The following is a 14,709-nucleotide window of genomic DNA, read 5'->3' as shown; positions in this document are numbered from 1 at the left end:
ATATAGACATGCTGTTTTCACCTGAAGAGATTTATTACGATATATTATTGGTCCTAAATGAAAATGGTGCCGATCTTGCATCATACATGCCTGCCACTACAGCGAGCTTGAAAACCTTATCAGAACTACTGAATGGATTATTATATCAAAAGACTTCTTTTAATGTCTAGTTGGTCCTAATTTAAAATGGTCTTGATCTTACCAGGGCGGCCATCTTGAAAAGCTCGCTTTCACTCAAGGACATCAGAGATGGATTCAACATGCAGTAGTTAATAAGGAAGATCCGGTCTTATTTATCTTGATTCTAGGAAATTCCTTTCGGTCTTAGACAACCAGTATCATCGAGGCAATCTAGCAATAAAGATACGTTGAAAACAATGACTGAACGTTGACACGACATCAAAGGTCTAGAGAGAGAGAGAGAGAGAATGTAAAGTGGAGAATATTTTCAAGTTATATTGAACTCGGAGGGTGACTGTTGTTGGAAGTCTAGTGGTCGCTACTGTGCTAAGCTATTTTGAAGGTAAAATCAAACTAAAAGCCTAGATTGAACCCAGTAGCCAGTCCTAGTTAAAAATTTTACTCACTTGTCGTTTGCTCTATAATTATGTTTATGATCGATCGATCTGTTCAAGGCATTTGTATAACATTTGTGTAACTAATTAAACTGATTGACTTTCAGGCGCAAGTTGGCACATTGTTATCTCAAACAGTTCATTTATGTGTATGCTTTGTCGTCAGTAGCTAACCAAGACTGATCCGATGGTAGACAGTTGCAAGTTGACACATTGCTATCCCAAACAGTTCATTTATGTACATGCTTTGTCGCCAGTAGCCAACCTACCCATATCGGATGGTAGACAGGTGCAAGTTGGCACATTGCTATCTCAAACAGTTCATTTATGTGCATGCTTTGTCGTCAGTAGCCAACCAAGACTGATCCGATGGTAAACAGGTGCAACTTGGCACTTTGCTATCTCAAACAGTTAATTTTTTGTGCTCCATGCTTCAATGCAGAATTGAACCCAAATATATATTCCATGTGTTTGTTATAATTGTAATTTGTTTAACAAAGAAAATTATCCATCTCTTCTTTATATATATATATATATATATATATATATATATATATATATATATATATATATATATATATATATATATATATATATATATATTGTCCTGACAAAAGACTCTTTAAATACTATGTATATGATTTGACAGTGATATTCTTTTCCTTCTTACGATGACGTGCGTTCGCGTATACATACATGCGCGCATAGATACATACATGCACGCACGCTGCACGCACACACAAATACATAAATACATACATAGATACATACATACATACATACATACATACATGCACGCACGCTGCACGCACACACAAATACATACATACATGCATACATACATACATGCATACGTACGTGCATGCATGCATCACACAGACACATACATACATACATACATACGTACGTACGTACGTGCATGCATGCATCACACACACACACACACACACACATACATACATACATACATACATACATACATACATACATACGTACGTACGTACGTACGTGCATGCATGCATCACACACACACACACACACACATACATACATACATACATACATATATACATACATACATACATGTCCGTGTGCAGGATACTTTACTCCAAGTACCTCGCCACTGAATTATCTACTAGTGTGGTAGTGTCGTATAGGGTCTAACCTAACCCTTGCTCAGATGATACGGAATTTGCAAGATGCATACCCACTACATTAGAAAATAGTTCAGTTGATATCTTAGACTTTCTGACTCTTTGGCTCTCATATTACAAAGAAAGAAACAAAATTACTTAAATTGTAACGACAATACCAACTGTTCATTCTCATGTCTAAGTGAATAAATTTATTGATTTGAAATGCAAATATTTGTTCTATAAGATGGCATTTCATTCATTATCTAAACTTGGAGTGATGTGTCTGAATGAAGATAATACTTTCTTAGTGTGAATATGATCTGACATGTTGAAGAAACATTAATTCATGCTGTCTTTTAATGAGACGATTACATTATACTCCATGCCAAAGCTCCAAATCAATAGCTTTCTTGTCATTCACTAAAACTGGTTTTCAGAGATAAACAGTAATCAATATTATGTTGCTATTTTCTGCACAATTAGAATCTGAGCTTGGTTCAAATAAATTTAAATGGGTTAAAGATTAAATTAGCATTTCTTGACTGTAAAACAGGCGTAATATGTAAACATTTTAACATATCTCGACAGGTATAATATGTAAACATTTTAACATATCTCGACAGCTGTAATATGTAAACATTTTAACATATCTCGACAGGTGTAATATGGGGGCCCCGAGTGGCCGAGTGGTCTAAAGCGCTCTTCGTTACGGATCACTGCCATCTCACCTCTGTCTGCGGCGGTTCGAGTGTAAGATTCAGCCAATGTGGGCATGTGAGAAAGCTTGCCAGTAGCTTCTCGTGGGTCTGTGGTTCTTTCCGGGGTTTTCCGGGTTCTTCCTCCACCATTAATACTGGCCGCCATGTATAGCCTATCGTGTGCTGAAAAATGGCGTTAAACCCCACAACAACAACAGGTGTAATATGTAAACATTTTAACATATCTCGACAGGTGTAATATGTAAACATCTTAATATATCTCGACAGGTATAATATGTAAAAAATTTAACATATCTCGACCTGGCAATTTTTAAACATGGTCCTAGTTTTAAATATAGTGACAACTGTCTAAAAGAGACGGTCAAGTGAAATGAGTACTCTGTTTATATAGACCTGTTTATATTTGAAACAATCTTCCATAACATCTCTGTTATCCGGGCACTCCTTTCAAGGTTCTGAAGGGTGTCTCTGAGGAGGATTTCAGTACAAGCATATCAAGCTTTAGTCCGATAAATCAATCCCCAAACATGGGAACTGATAAAACATATTCATAACACTTTGCAATGTATTGCAGACACTCTTGCTGCATTACACGCATGTAAATGCCGATCGTTTCTAGACAACATGCCGATATTTCTTGCGCCTCTTGAGTTATATTTGGTTCATGGGATCTTTCGGAGATCTATACAGCATGTTACATAATCAATCAGGTGTCTGACAACTTGTAAATCCACCCGCAATAACATAACCATGTCTCCAGTCTCCCATTTCGATTTATCGAGCTACATTGACCATTAAACCGGTGTCCGATCAATTTCGAGGAACCATTCCGAGGCGACATCGCTCATTCGAAACGGTTTGGTCCTGTGAATGTAACGTGATGAAATCTCTTCCTGTGTTCAACAGTGTTAACTTACAAATGGAAGGATCAGTTTTCAGTATTCTGAACAATTTCTGCTACAATGTCAAATTAATCCGTCCATTTTGTAATTTGGCGCGTTGTTGAACGGAGCTAGTAGTCACATGACGATCCATTTATCGCGTGATGCAATAATAGAGTAATCCTTTTATGTTTCAGTATTCTCTCTTACTCTCAAATGTGCACCATTTCTTCCATTAAAACCTTTATCACCCATAAGGATCATTTTATGCCACTTCACAGAGAGACATTAATTTAGATTTCTGGATACTAAAATGATAATGTTTCCGACCTAATACTTCTGATCTAATATTGTATAAATATATTAAATAATGCAGTAGTAAAGTCAATAACACAATAAGAAATTATTTCAATATGGAATCTAGTTTAATTTCATTCCGAAGCCTCTGAGATGGAGTGTGCCCACAATTACAGATATGATGAATTCAAGAGTAACTCGTCAATATCAAAACCTTTTAAGCAATGTCAGACACCCTAATGACAATTAGTATAATATATGTATGTTATTTAATGCAAAATCATATCCTTCCCCTACTTAGAACAGTTTTGTTGATACATAGACATTCTTTTGAACACCTCTTCCTGAACTCAAAACACTATCTACATTTTGTAGAGGAGTCGAAGTAGCCTAATTAATAATTAATATAATTCTAACTGGATAACATAAAATATATCGGTGGAAGAAAGGTAATCACAAAATCGTTCATACAAGATTTAGCAAAAATCTAATTATATTAACCCCGAATTCACTATTCTGCATGGGTTACACATTTCTTTGATGTCGTCGTTGAAACCTAGTGTCAAATCTTGCTCCTTTTACAAAAGAACTTTTCTTAATGGTCAATCGGTAGGCCCTATAATACTTTTTCTCCTCAGGGTCAAGCGGTCTAGAAGTATAATAATTTTTCTCTTTTCTACAATTTAACAGCTGTTATTTACCTTTTTTAGAGTCATGCTCTAAAAGCCTTACACAGCTGTTATTTACCTTTTTAGAGTCAGGCTCTAAAAGCCTTACACAGCTGTTATTTACCTTTTTTAGAGTCAGGCTCAAAAAGCCTTACACAGCTGTTGTTTACCTTTTTTAGAGTCAGGATCTAAAAGTGTTACACAGATGTTATCTACCTTTTTTAGAGTCAGGCTCTAAAAGCCTTACACAGCTGTTATTTACCTTTTCTAGAGTCAGGCTCTGAAAGTCTTACGCAGATGTTATCTACCTTTTTTAGAGTCAGGCTCTAAAAGCCTTACACAGCTGTTATTTACCTTTTTTAGAGTCAGGTTCTAAAAGTCTTACACAGATGTTATCTACCTTTTTTGGAGTCAGGCTCTAAAAGCCTTACACAGCTGTTATTCACCTTTTTTTAGAGTCAGGCTCTAAAAGCCTTACACAGCTGTTATTTACCTTTTTTAGAGTCAGGCTCTAAAAGTCTTACACAGATGTTATATACCTTTGTTAGAGTCATGCTTTAAAAGCCTTACACAACTGATACTGAGCTAATGTAGAGTCAGGCTTGGGAATATATTAACTTGACCTTGTTTAAATCCAGATTCAGTTACAAATTCTGGTGTATGATACTCATTTCTCCAACATTGCACATCAAATCTGAGAATTTTTTATTTCAGTCTGAATCAAAGCATGAAAACATTTTTATAGCATCTTGACCGGGCCTTTTAACCTGATTTTAAACTGTTACTGGTGTAGTTAACGTTAAAAGAGTAAAATTAGACTGCCTAAAGATTTTTTTGTTGCTGAGGTCCTGTTTGACTCCATTGCGACCTATCTCCTCAAACATATGATAGTCTTCAATAGTCTAACCTGACATGTTGTGCCCTTGTACTCACCTTTCCCATGAATTTAACGAACGATGAAAGTTGCATAAGAAACTTATATTGGGTGGAACTGATCGTCACCATTTATGTCATCCACCCGCAGCTAAATGTAATTTTGTAATGAAACTTCTGATTCGTAATGATTTCATTTGACAAAGTTTTTTTTTAAATGAAAAGTTGTCAAAAACATGTATGAGCATGTGTTGGGTTGCTGTTAATAAGTATAAGCATATGCAGCTTCAAGCAACAAATAATTTAGATCCTTACAACCGCTTAATTTCTGCTAAACATGGGACAAAAAAATTGTTCATTACATGCATAAACAATTTGCGTATTATTCAGACCGTAAGATATGTGTTTAGCTAATGAGTAAGAAAATAAAAATTGAGACAAGTAAAAACGACTTCACTGTCGCGTCCTCTCACATTGTTATAACCCTATTAAGAAGTTCAGGTCTTGTGCGTAATACAGAAAACTAATTTAATATTGTTACATAATTTCCACTACGTATGGTTACATACATGTAAGTTGTCTATATTATCATCTCTTGTCCTAGCATCTATTTCATATATATATATATATATATATATATATATATATATATATATATATATATATATATATATATATATATATATATATATATATATATATATATAACTCTTTACTGATTTTACTTGCATAGAACGTCATTGCATGTTTCCTACGGGTAACACTGTCTCACAAAGGATATTATTCCGTCCGCTAAGTATCAGTAACGACGCATTAATGTCATTCATGTGCAGGTATGGTGTGTTCTATAGAAAACTTTTCATATCATTGTATAGCTTCCGCCTTGGTTGGATTCGTACAGATAGATTATCTATACTTGGTTTACTCATACCACCCACTTCATAGTTACTATAAGCGATGCTCCAGTGATTTTACCTGTATAAGCAGCGAAACATTGGCGTTCCTACAAGTAAATTGTTACTAGAATTGATTAGTTAGTGTTCACTTCGAAAGTATTAGTATCGACGCTCTAATTCTCAACCTGCACAGGCCAAGTGCGCCCTTTTACAGGTATAGTATATAATTCTACACGGACACTCTTAAGTTTATAAAGCAGGACGAGTGACGCTCTACACTTGTATATTGTCTGCTCTATATAGTCTTATAGATTTAGACCATGGACGAGACCATGCTGCCAACCAGACTACATGCGTAGATTTGTCTGGTTGTCATTGTTTGAATGCATATCAGACTTGCATATTATGGACAGAGGTCGATGGGCGGCAATTCTGTGGGTAATAAGGGGGAAGCGCATAAGCATACCTCGAGGGACGAAGACATTCTCATCTTGCACACAAATATTCGAAACCATATCATTTACTGGGCAGCGCGGTAGAATCAGCAACAGCCTACTTACCATCACGTATATCGGAATTACGGACCGGCTACGAGGATAAAAATCCCATACCCAGTCCCATCCTCAAGAACTGGACAACTTCATACCAGCCAAGACAGACATGTTTATATTCACGAATTTAAATAATGGACTTATACAGTTCCACGACTCGCATAGTGCCGTGAAAGCAGTTTAACCCGCATAAGGCTGCAAGGCATTTAATGTGGACGATGCAGGTATAAGCAGGCTTTCTCATGGATTGATGTAACCCGCGTAGTTCTGCTAGGTGCTTTCAGTGGACGACGTCCAGCATATGTATATATATATATATATATATATATATATATATATATATATATATATATATATATATATATATATATATATATATATATGCGAACTCGCATGGATCAGTCTAAGACACAGAGCACCCATAGACACTTCCGGCGTGCGATGGCCAACATGGTAAATATGTGTTCAAGAGATGTCTTTTTATTCGTCCCCAAATCTTTGCCACCCAATTGGAGCCTCTGATTATCTACATCTTGGACATAACGGGATCTAACACTCATGACGTGCCGAAGGTATAGTGAGACGCCATCCTCGACATCCTTCTCCAACTACTTCCCAGGTAACAAAAAAGAGACATCGACTTCACTAACTGAATCCAAACACGATGAAAATCTCGCTCTTAAGTTCCCTCGCCGTTATTAGATCTCATTATGCCGGACATGCATTAGAGTCTGTTTATATAATGGCCCACGTCTCACAAACAGAGACCCAAAATGATACGGCCATAGCCGTAACAGGAGCTATAAAGTTACAGCTGGTGGAGTCTGACGCAATTCTCTCTTCCTACACCTTACTTAAAGAGCATCATACGCCAAACTACCTTCGCAACCTTAAACATCCAAACTCCTCTCAAATTATCAGGATGACGGATGTTGCAAATAAGCCACATAGGATGCATTCCTTCCATCCCTCACAGTCTAAAGCGGATGGATTTTGAAGGCAGTCAACTAAAGGTTGCAGGCACAGCCTCAGGTCACAGACCACTATGAAGCAGTCCTACCGAATTTACAACCGTTGGAAACCAGCTCTTCTGAACGAATGTGGAAAAGAAGAAAAGGCAGGACGATCGTTTTAGTCAAAGTTTCTCTTCAAGAGACCCACCTTATTGCAAATGACATCACTTTCACTCCTCCCACCCCCTTTTCACAGATTCCGTTTCGGGAACGGTTCCAATCTTCCTCTGCCGAATTCGGAGGATCTGACATGACGACATATGGACCTGACAAGTGCTTTCGGGTGGACTTTCACCTCCTTCTTTGCACAGAGCTCCTTCAGCTACAAACGCGGCACTCTGCACGTCTACGTCAACCTAGGTGTATTCAAGCAATCATTTACGCTCTCAGGTTCACAGTGGAATGTGACAACGAGTTCTAAATGCCGTACATTGGGAGAGACTACGCAATCAGAGTAAACTTCAAGTCTTTCCTCACAAAACTTCTAGAATTCCTGTGATTCGTCTACAGAAACTGCTGGCTACAAATCGGCAGGCAGTTACATCTTGGAGCAAGACATGCTATCACTTGTTACCTCCTTCTCATTCTCGGTCTCCTTGTCAACAAGTACATCCCTTTTTCGAGATTTCGTTATCGAGGTCTGTAACTCAACGTTACAGTAAACAAGTAAACAAAGTATGTTTTTCGCAGAAATGAGAACTGAATATATGCAGTAGTTGATTTTTTCCCTTGCACAAAACAATCAACCCAGTAGAGAATGAATTCGCCTGCTGGGTTTGCTCAGTGCGTCTAGAGACGTATTTAGTCCTATGTCGCTTTTTGATTTCCCTTTATAATGATTATTTGGTCCAAATGGAGGCCTATCCGTTGACTATTGGGTCAACTTTCACAAACTTCACAATATGAGGTTCCATCTTGAAGGTATGGAAACCCCACTAGACTTATGTCGGGGATATATTTACAAGTACAACCTTCAGCAATTACGATATATACTGATGCGAGCACAGATGACTGAGGTGGGTGAGCAAGTCTCCAATTACTTCGGGATGCCAGTTAAGAGTGGTCCACTCAGGATCAGTATTTACCTATCAATATTCTCGAGATGAAAATCATTCAGAAACGTTTTCATTGTTGGCTGCATAACCTACATGGGAATGAAGCTCTGTCTGTCCGACTACTCCACGTGGTGACTTATCTCAAATGGCAATGGAAGCAAGTCCTCAGACCATTCTATTATTGTTTGTCACTTTCTAAAGTGGTGTCTTCAAAGAAAATCCACATCCAAGTTCGACATATCCTAGGCTGGCTACATTTTCGTTAGCCAAGGTTCCGATAACCCTACCTTCACCTCGGCATATCGAGCAGATATTTATGTGCTTCGGGTCCGTGAATTTCATTGGAATTGGCGGCAAGCCACCGCATCCAATCAAAATTAAGTTGTTCAAATGTGAACACTGTTCCTACGTGACTGAGACAAGGGGAGCACAAAACTTGAATGGAATGATAAATAAGCACTTCTCTAGTGCCGGTCCGTGTTTGCTCAAATACCTTTCACTCAAACGTAATGGTTTCATTCTAGTACATAGTCATACTTTCGATGTTAAACTAACAAAGTATCATTTTCAGGTCAATTGCCACCACTGTTTTCGGCCGATGTACAATTCACGACGCTATTGGTTAGCTGGCATTACATACTAAGGGAGGAAACACATGAAATCCAATAGATGTCGCTAGAACAAAGCACCAATATAGCTCTTCGATCTGCCGAGATGTAGATAGGGTTATCGGAACTTTGGCTAGCGAAGATGAGGTTGGATAATGGATTGGCGGACTCATTGTCTCGCAAGAACCAACTAATACCAACGGACTAGTCTCTTCATAGTTCGGTTTCCATTCAGTAGGTGCCCGACGCGATCGAGCCATGATGGCGACAGGGTGGAATGCCAAAATTGCAACATTGTCTCACCAGTCCTGGATCCAACAGACCTTTCTATAGATTGGAACATAAAACTATAAACGCTTTTCCTCAAACACCTCAGGTTCCTAAGGTGATGCAGGAAGGAAAACAATCGGAGTGTCTCAGGATCGTAATTAACTCCACTCAAATGGGAAATCTTATATTAACATCATCAATCTCAGAACTGAATTGCCAGGAAATCGAGATATTCTCATATGTGCTTTTAGCAACTTTGACGGCATGTGTTTCATCCTAACGCAAGTCTGGACCTTATCAAAATACGCCGTTAGGAACAACAGTTCTAGCAACCAGTGGTTGATAAATCCCTCAAGATGACCCTGCCACCTAAAATGCCAACGAGGCAGTGAAATATTTTCTCACAGTGGTGCGCACAAGAAATCTTTATACCACTGCTGACATTCATACCTCAATAGTTAACTTCGTATGGCTCTTCGACGAGAAACAGTTAGTACCAATCACAATTAAAACCTACCGTTCCACTATCACTGGTACACTGTGTTATCAAGGAAGAGAGAATATCGGACAAACCAAAAAACCTAATCGATCTTCTGTTTATTTTGGATTACACAAAGTCTAATGACATTGGATCATTGCCCAAGTCGAATCTATCACGTGTACTAGCCTGGCTGAATTAAAAAAAAAACCCACTATTTGAAGCGTTCTCAAGAGCTTGACTGGTTTACCTGTCATATAAGTCCTGCCTCCTCACTGCACTGGTGAACGGCAAGTAGACTTATCAATTACATGCCTTATTTTTGGACTAGTTTACTTGCACTTCTGACAAAATGTGTCAGCATCAGTCATGACAGCCCTTGCATTCATTACAGGCTACCATTTATGGGCAATCAGACTTTGGTAATAAATTCATGTCTACTCTGGAGACTTCATCTCAAGGTCATCAAGGTTATCTTAAGGACCAAGTGCGAGCTCTGAAGTGGTACAAAAGGAAGGAAAGGACAATGTTTCATCACAGACACATTCGTTCTGGATTATGTGGGTTAGTCCTTCCGCATATCGGAAATAACCCAACACAAAAAATGAATTTGCTTCGCATCTCGGCTCATGAAGTTTGGACAATCGCCACATATATTACATACGAAGAAACTGTTATTGAACTGTTAGTATCAATGCCGTGCGATTGATCATCCGAGTATACTTCCCCAGCATTTATCTCAGAGATCTTTCATCTACAAAGGCTTAATTCGATCTGGTGGAATCTATAGCCGTGGGGCAAAAGGTTATATTCTCTGGTCATTTGACAGCTTGATAAGGTCGCACCTTCAAGACATCCCCTGGATTTGCAAGTAGGAAAATATTTCATTTCGAAGCCGCTTCTCGACATATGGAGTACATTTTCCAGTCGGGTTATCTAGAAACTGTGTCACATACATTAGGGGACCGGTTTTTGGTCTCTCCGGGTGAGGGGATGGATCTCCCTCCACCTGTTACCTATTCTCCTAACGTATTATGATCGGATAATGTATTTGCAGAAGAAACAAATTGTTCCTGACAAAATACGTTTCTTCGATAATGCTTAACTGATCATAATACACATACACCATCGAAGCCTTTCCCCAGTAACATCCGTATAGAGAGCGTACTTTCCGCTCCAGTAGTAACTGAGGATTTTACGGGATGTGGCACCAATCCCGGTATCAAAGGGACATCACTATCTAATTCCCATCAGGGAAGACTGGATTTGCGAGGTAGTTATAATTTTCCTGAGGTATTATGGTTGGGTAAATATTATCGAAGAAACATATTTTACTAAAAAAGGTTTGTTTTCCACTGCAAACAACTTAGATGACCATTGACCTGCCGATAAAAGTATCTCGCGTACTAGCTGAACAAATGCGCCAGGTTTGGAATTTGTCTTGGGTGCAGGCCGGTTTTATGCACAAATGTAATGCCGCATCTACGTACATAATATAATAATTCATGAAAACAGTCTATATTTTTGGATAACTGTAATAAAATAAAACATAGTATTATTTACTTGGAATAACAGGTCAGTGGTAAGTTTATAGCAAAATAAGTTTGCGCACCCCAACACCGAATTAATCCATGTATTTTTCATGCCAAGTGATGCTCACAGTACAAACACAAGCCCTTTCTATAGGCGATAATTATAAAACAACAACAACACGAAGAAAAGAAATAGTATAAAAAAAACATTGTCTACTAAACAGCTTGGTGCGACTATAAAATATACAATATACTTGCATTGAACCCATATGTCTACTGCTTTTGTTGGCTAGTTCTTCATAGCCGACCATTTGGTATTTCACCGTCTACATACTGCGAAATAACTATGGGAGGTGTACGTACCTCATATCACTTTCAGTAACAACAGAAGCCCGAAACACCTATTTCACAAATACACGTATATCCATATCCTTAATTATGAGATAATAGTAGCTGAAAAAATCACATAATAGCCTTAACTGACAGGTGCCAATTTACAAAAATATTCCCTGCCACCCCTAGATTATAAAAGACGGTCGTTAGCTAAGGTTGATAGAGTTACCAGTGACAGCGCGCTGGTGGGTGGGTGGAGGAAGCAACTGCATCCAGGCACTAGTCGTCCCAGTCTTAAGCATATGTTTCCACATGACATGTTCATGGTATTTCACCTTCACTTTGGTGTAACGGTGATAATTCTTCATAAAACTTCTTTTTGGGGGTGGGCGGTAACTGAAATAATTATTGTCCTCTTTAACAAGGTAGGGCGCCACTAAAGAACATTGCCCCGGGCGCCTCGAACCCTCGTGCAGCCACTGTAGATTACCTTTTGATTTTAAAATACCATATGGACAAATGGTGAATAGATGTAAGTATCGATTGGAGTGTCTGATTATTTTGTTGGCCTAACTTATCGACTTAGAAATATCAGGAAAAGGCTGGTTGACGGTTACTGTTTAATATAACACCTTTAACCCTAGCAGTGCGAGGAGGATGTAATTTTAAAACAACACTTCCTAAATTAGCTCTGTACTTATTTCAGTGCTGATTGGTTTGAATGACTACACATGCTGATTGGTTTGAATGACTACACATGTTGATTGGTTTTAATGACTCTGAAAGATTTCTCTCTATTTTGACGCCAAAATGTTTGGACGTTGAGCAAACAAAATGTGTGCCCTGTTTGGTAAATTTCCTGTCACATCTGACAAAATCTTTAGATATGCATCTAGTTCTGTTTCTTTTAATTGGAGAAAAATAAACGCCTTTAAAAGCACATGTTATTTTGAATCGCATCTTCTAGTCAGCAATTACATTTTGTTCTCATTCTCTCTTTCTTGCACTGATAACAATCATTACATTTCGTTTGGATTTTGTGTGGAGACTTCCTCTTTACTTGTTTTCTCACGCTCCATCGCGGGCCTGAATCGGAATCAATCATTTTGTATCTCTCCTGAGATAACGTCTCACCACCTTTGTCATACTTATTCTGTTTGTTTTGTCCACCTTGTAAATACAGTTTGGGTATCCCTGTAAACTATATTAAAATACCCCTGTGTTTTTTCCTGTTAATTTAATGTTGATTAGATTTAATTGCATTGTGCTGGATTGCTGATACAACCTCGTTATGACATTTCTAAATTGCTTTACATTTCTGGTTACTGAGACAAGTACCGACTGATCTACTTAAGAAAGTTTTATTGAAAGTTTTAGTGTTCATTCAGCCATTATTCGTACAGGAAACCATGTTAAAGATGAGGATTATATATTTATTAAAGGTATAGTCAACATACTGCATAAACTAATTTGATCAGTTGATTACGCTTCCTTTCCTGAAGGGGGCCTTGTTTTTTTTAAAAGAAAATTATTTTTTTTTACCTTCTCACTACGCTAATGCAATAAACTTGAGAACATTTTATTAAGACGCATTTGTTTACATCGGAAATGAAAAATATATTCTGGTCACGGATCTTATAAAAATAAAATTCTGCCTATCCATCTACATCTGTGTCTACAGGCGTAGTTTTAAAAACATATCTTCCTGTGCAAATGTTTAATTTTAAAGAAAACAGAATACGCTTTTGGAATAAGATGGATGATTACATGGTGGGAAAACGTTTTAGAACAGCGTATGTTTGACACAAGACTCCGGAAAACGCATATGGTCATTTGTGTCATTAAAGAGTTGTGCGTTGGTATGTACAGTTAGCACTTTCCCTTCATATCGACTTTGCCATTTCCTGCTCTCCAAATGCAGTGATTCCATTAAAATTAAATTCCTCTGGTTATTTTTTACCCAAATTCCAAAGAACTTAGAAACCATCCATGTGGCAGCTTTGTACTACGACTGTTTTGAAAATAAATATCATTTCACATGTAAACCTTGCTCTAGTAGATATTTACCATCTTACTGTCCAACTTTGTAAGACACTATAACCTACTTGTGTTGCTATGCTGTTGCACATTAGACCAAGCTTTAAAAGATTCGATGTGAAGCATACATTAATTTGTGATTCGGTTCATTACACTGCTGAAACCTAATAAATTCTTTCATTTTCCCACATTTCATTTATTATTTTCCAAAGATCTCTGAACATGACTTTGTGCAGCTAAAATAACATTTTGAAATTAACGTTAATTCCGCGTGCCACGTTTACGCGTCATGAGATTGTGCCCTATTTCCGAGCTCTGTATCGACAACATAATTTAGAATACACAAATGTGGGTGGTATTACAAAAAGGTGGACCATTGTAGCTCTATATTATTACCAAATAATGAAGACTTTTTACTGGCATTACAAAATCAGACAGAATAAACAGGCCTGCGCTTTCCTTGCCCTTCCTCCCCCTACCATAGGAGCCCCGCGCTTGAATTGACAAAGAAATGAGGAATACTAGAGTAACTCCACCGGCCTGATTCACTTGGCAGCTTGCACCTTGGGCCTCGCAAACTATAAGACCGGGCCTAAGGAAAAGCCTAATTTTTTAAAAACAAATATTTTAGGCCAAAAATTAAAGTTTTTTTGTCAGGAGTTTAGAATTTTTAGGCTGAGAGCTAAAGTAGATTGGTACAAACTGCATACGAGCCGGTTAACCTTTGCAAAAAGTTGGATAATTCTGCGACTTGCAGTAAACAGTGTCCATGACACGAAAATCATTG

Source organism: Sinohyriopsis cumingii, chromosome 3 (assembly GCF_028554795.1).
Source record: "Sinohyriopsis cumingii isolate HCF-2022 chromosome 3, ASM2855479v2, whole genome shotgun sequence".
Taxonomy (NCBI): Eukaryota; Metazoa; Mollusca; class Bivalvia; order Unionida; family Unionidae; genus Sinohyriopsis; species Sinohyriopsis cumingii.
This window is presented reverse-complemented; position numbering follows the sequence as displayed.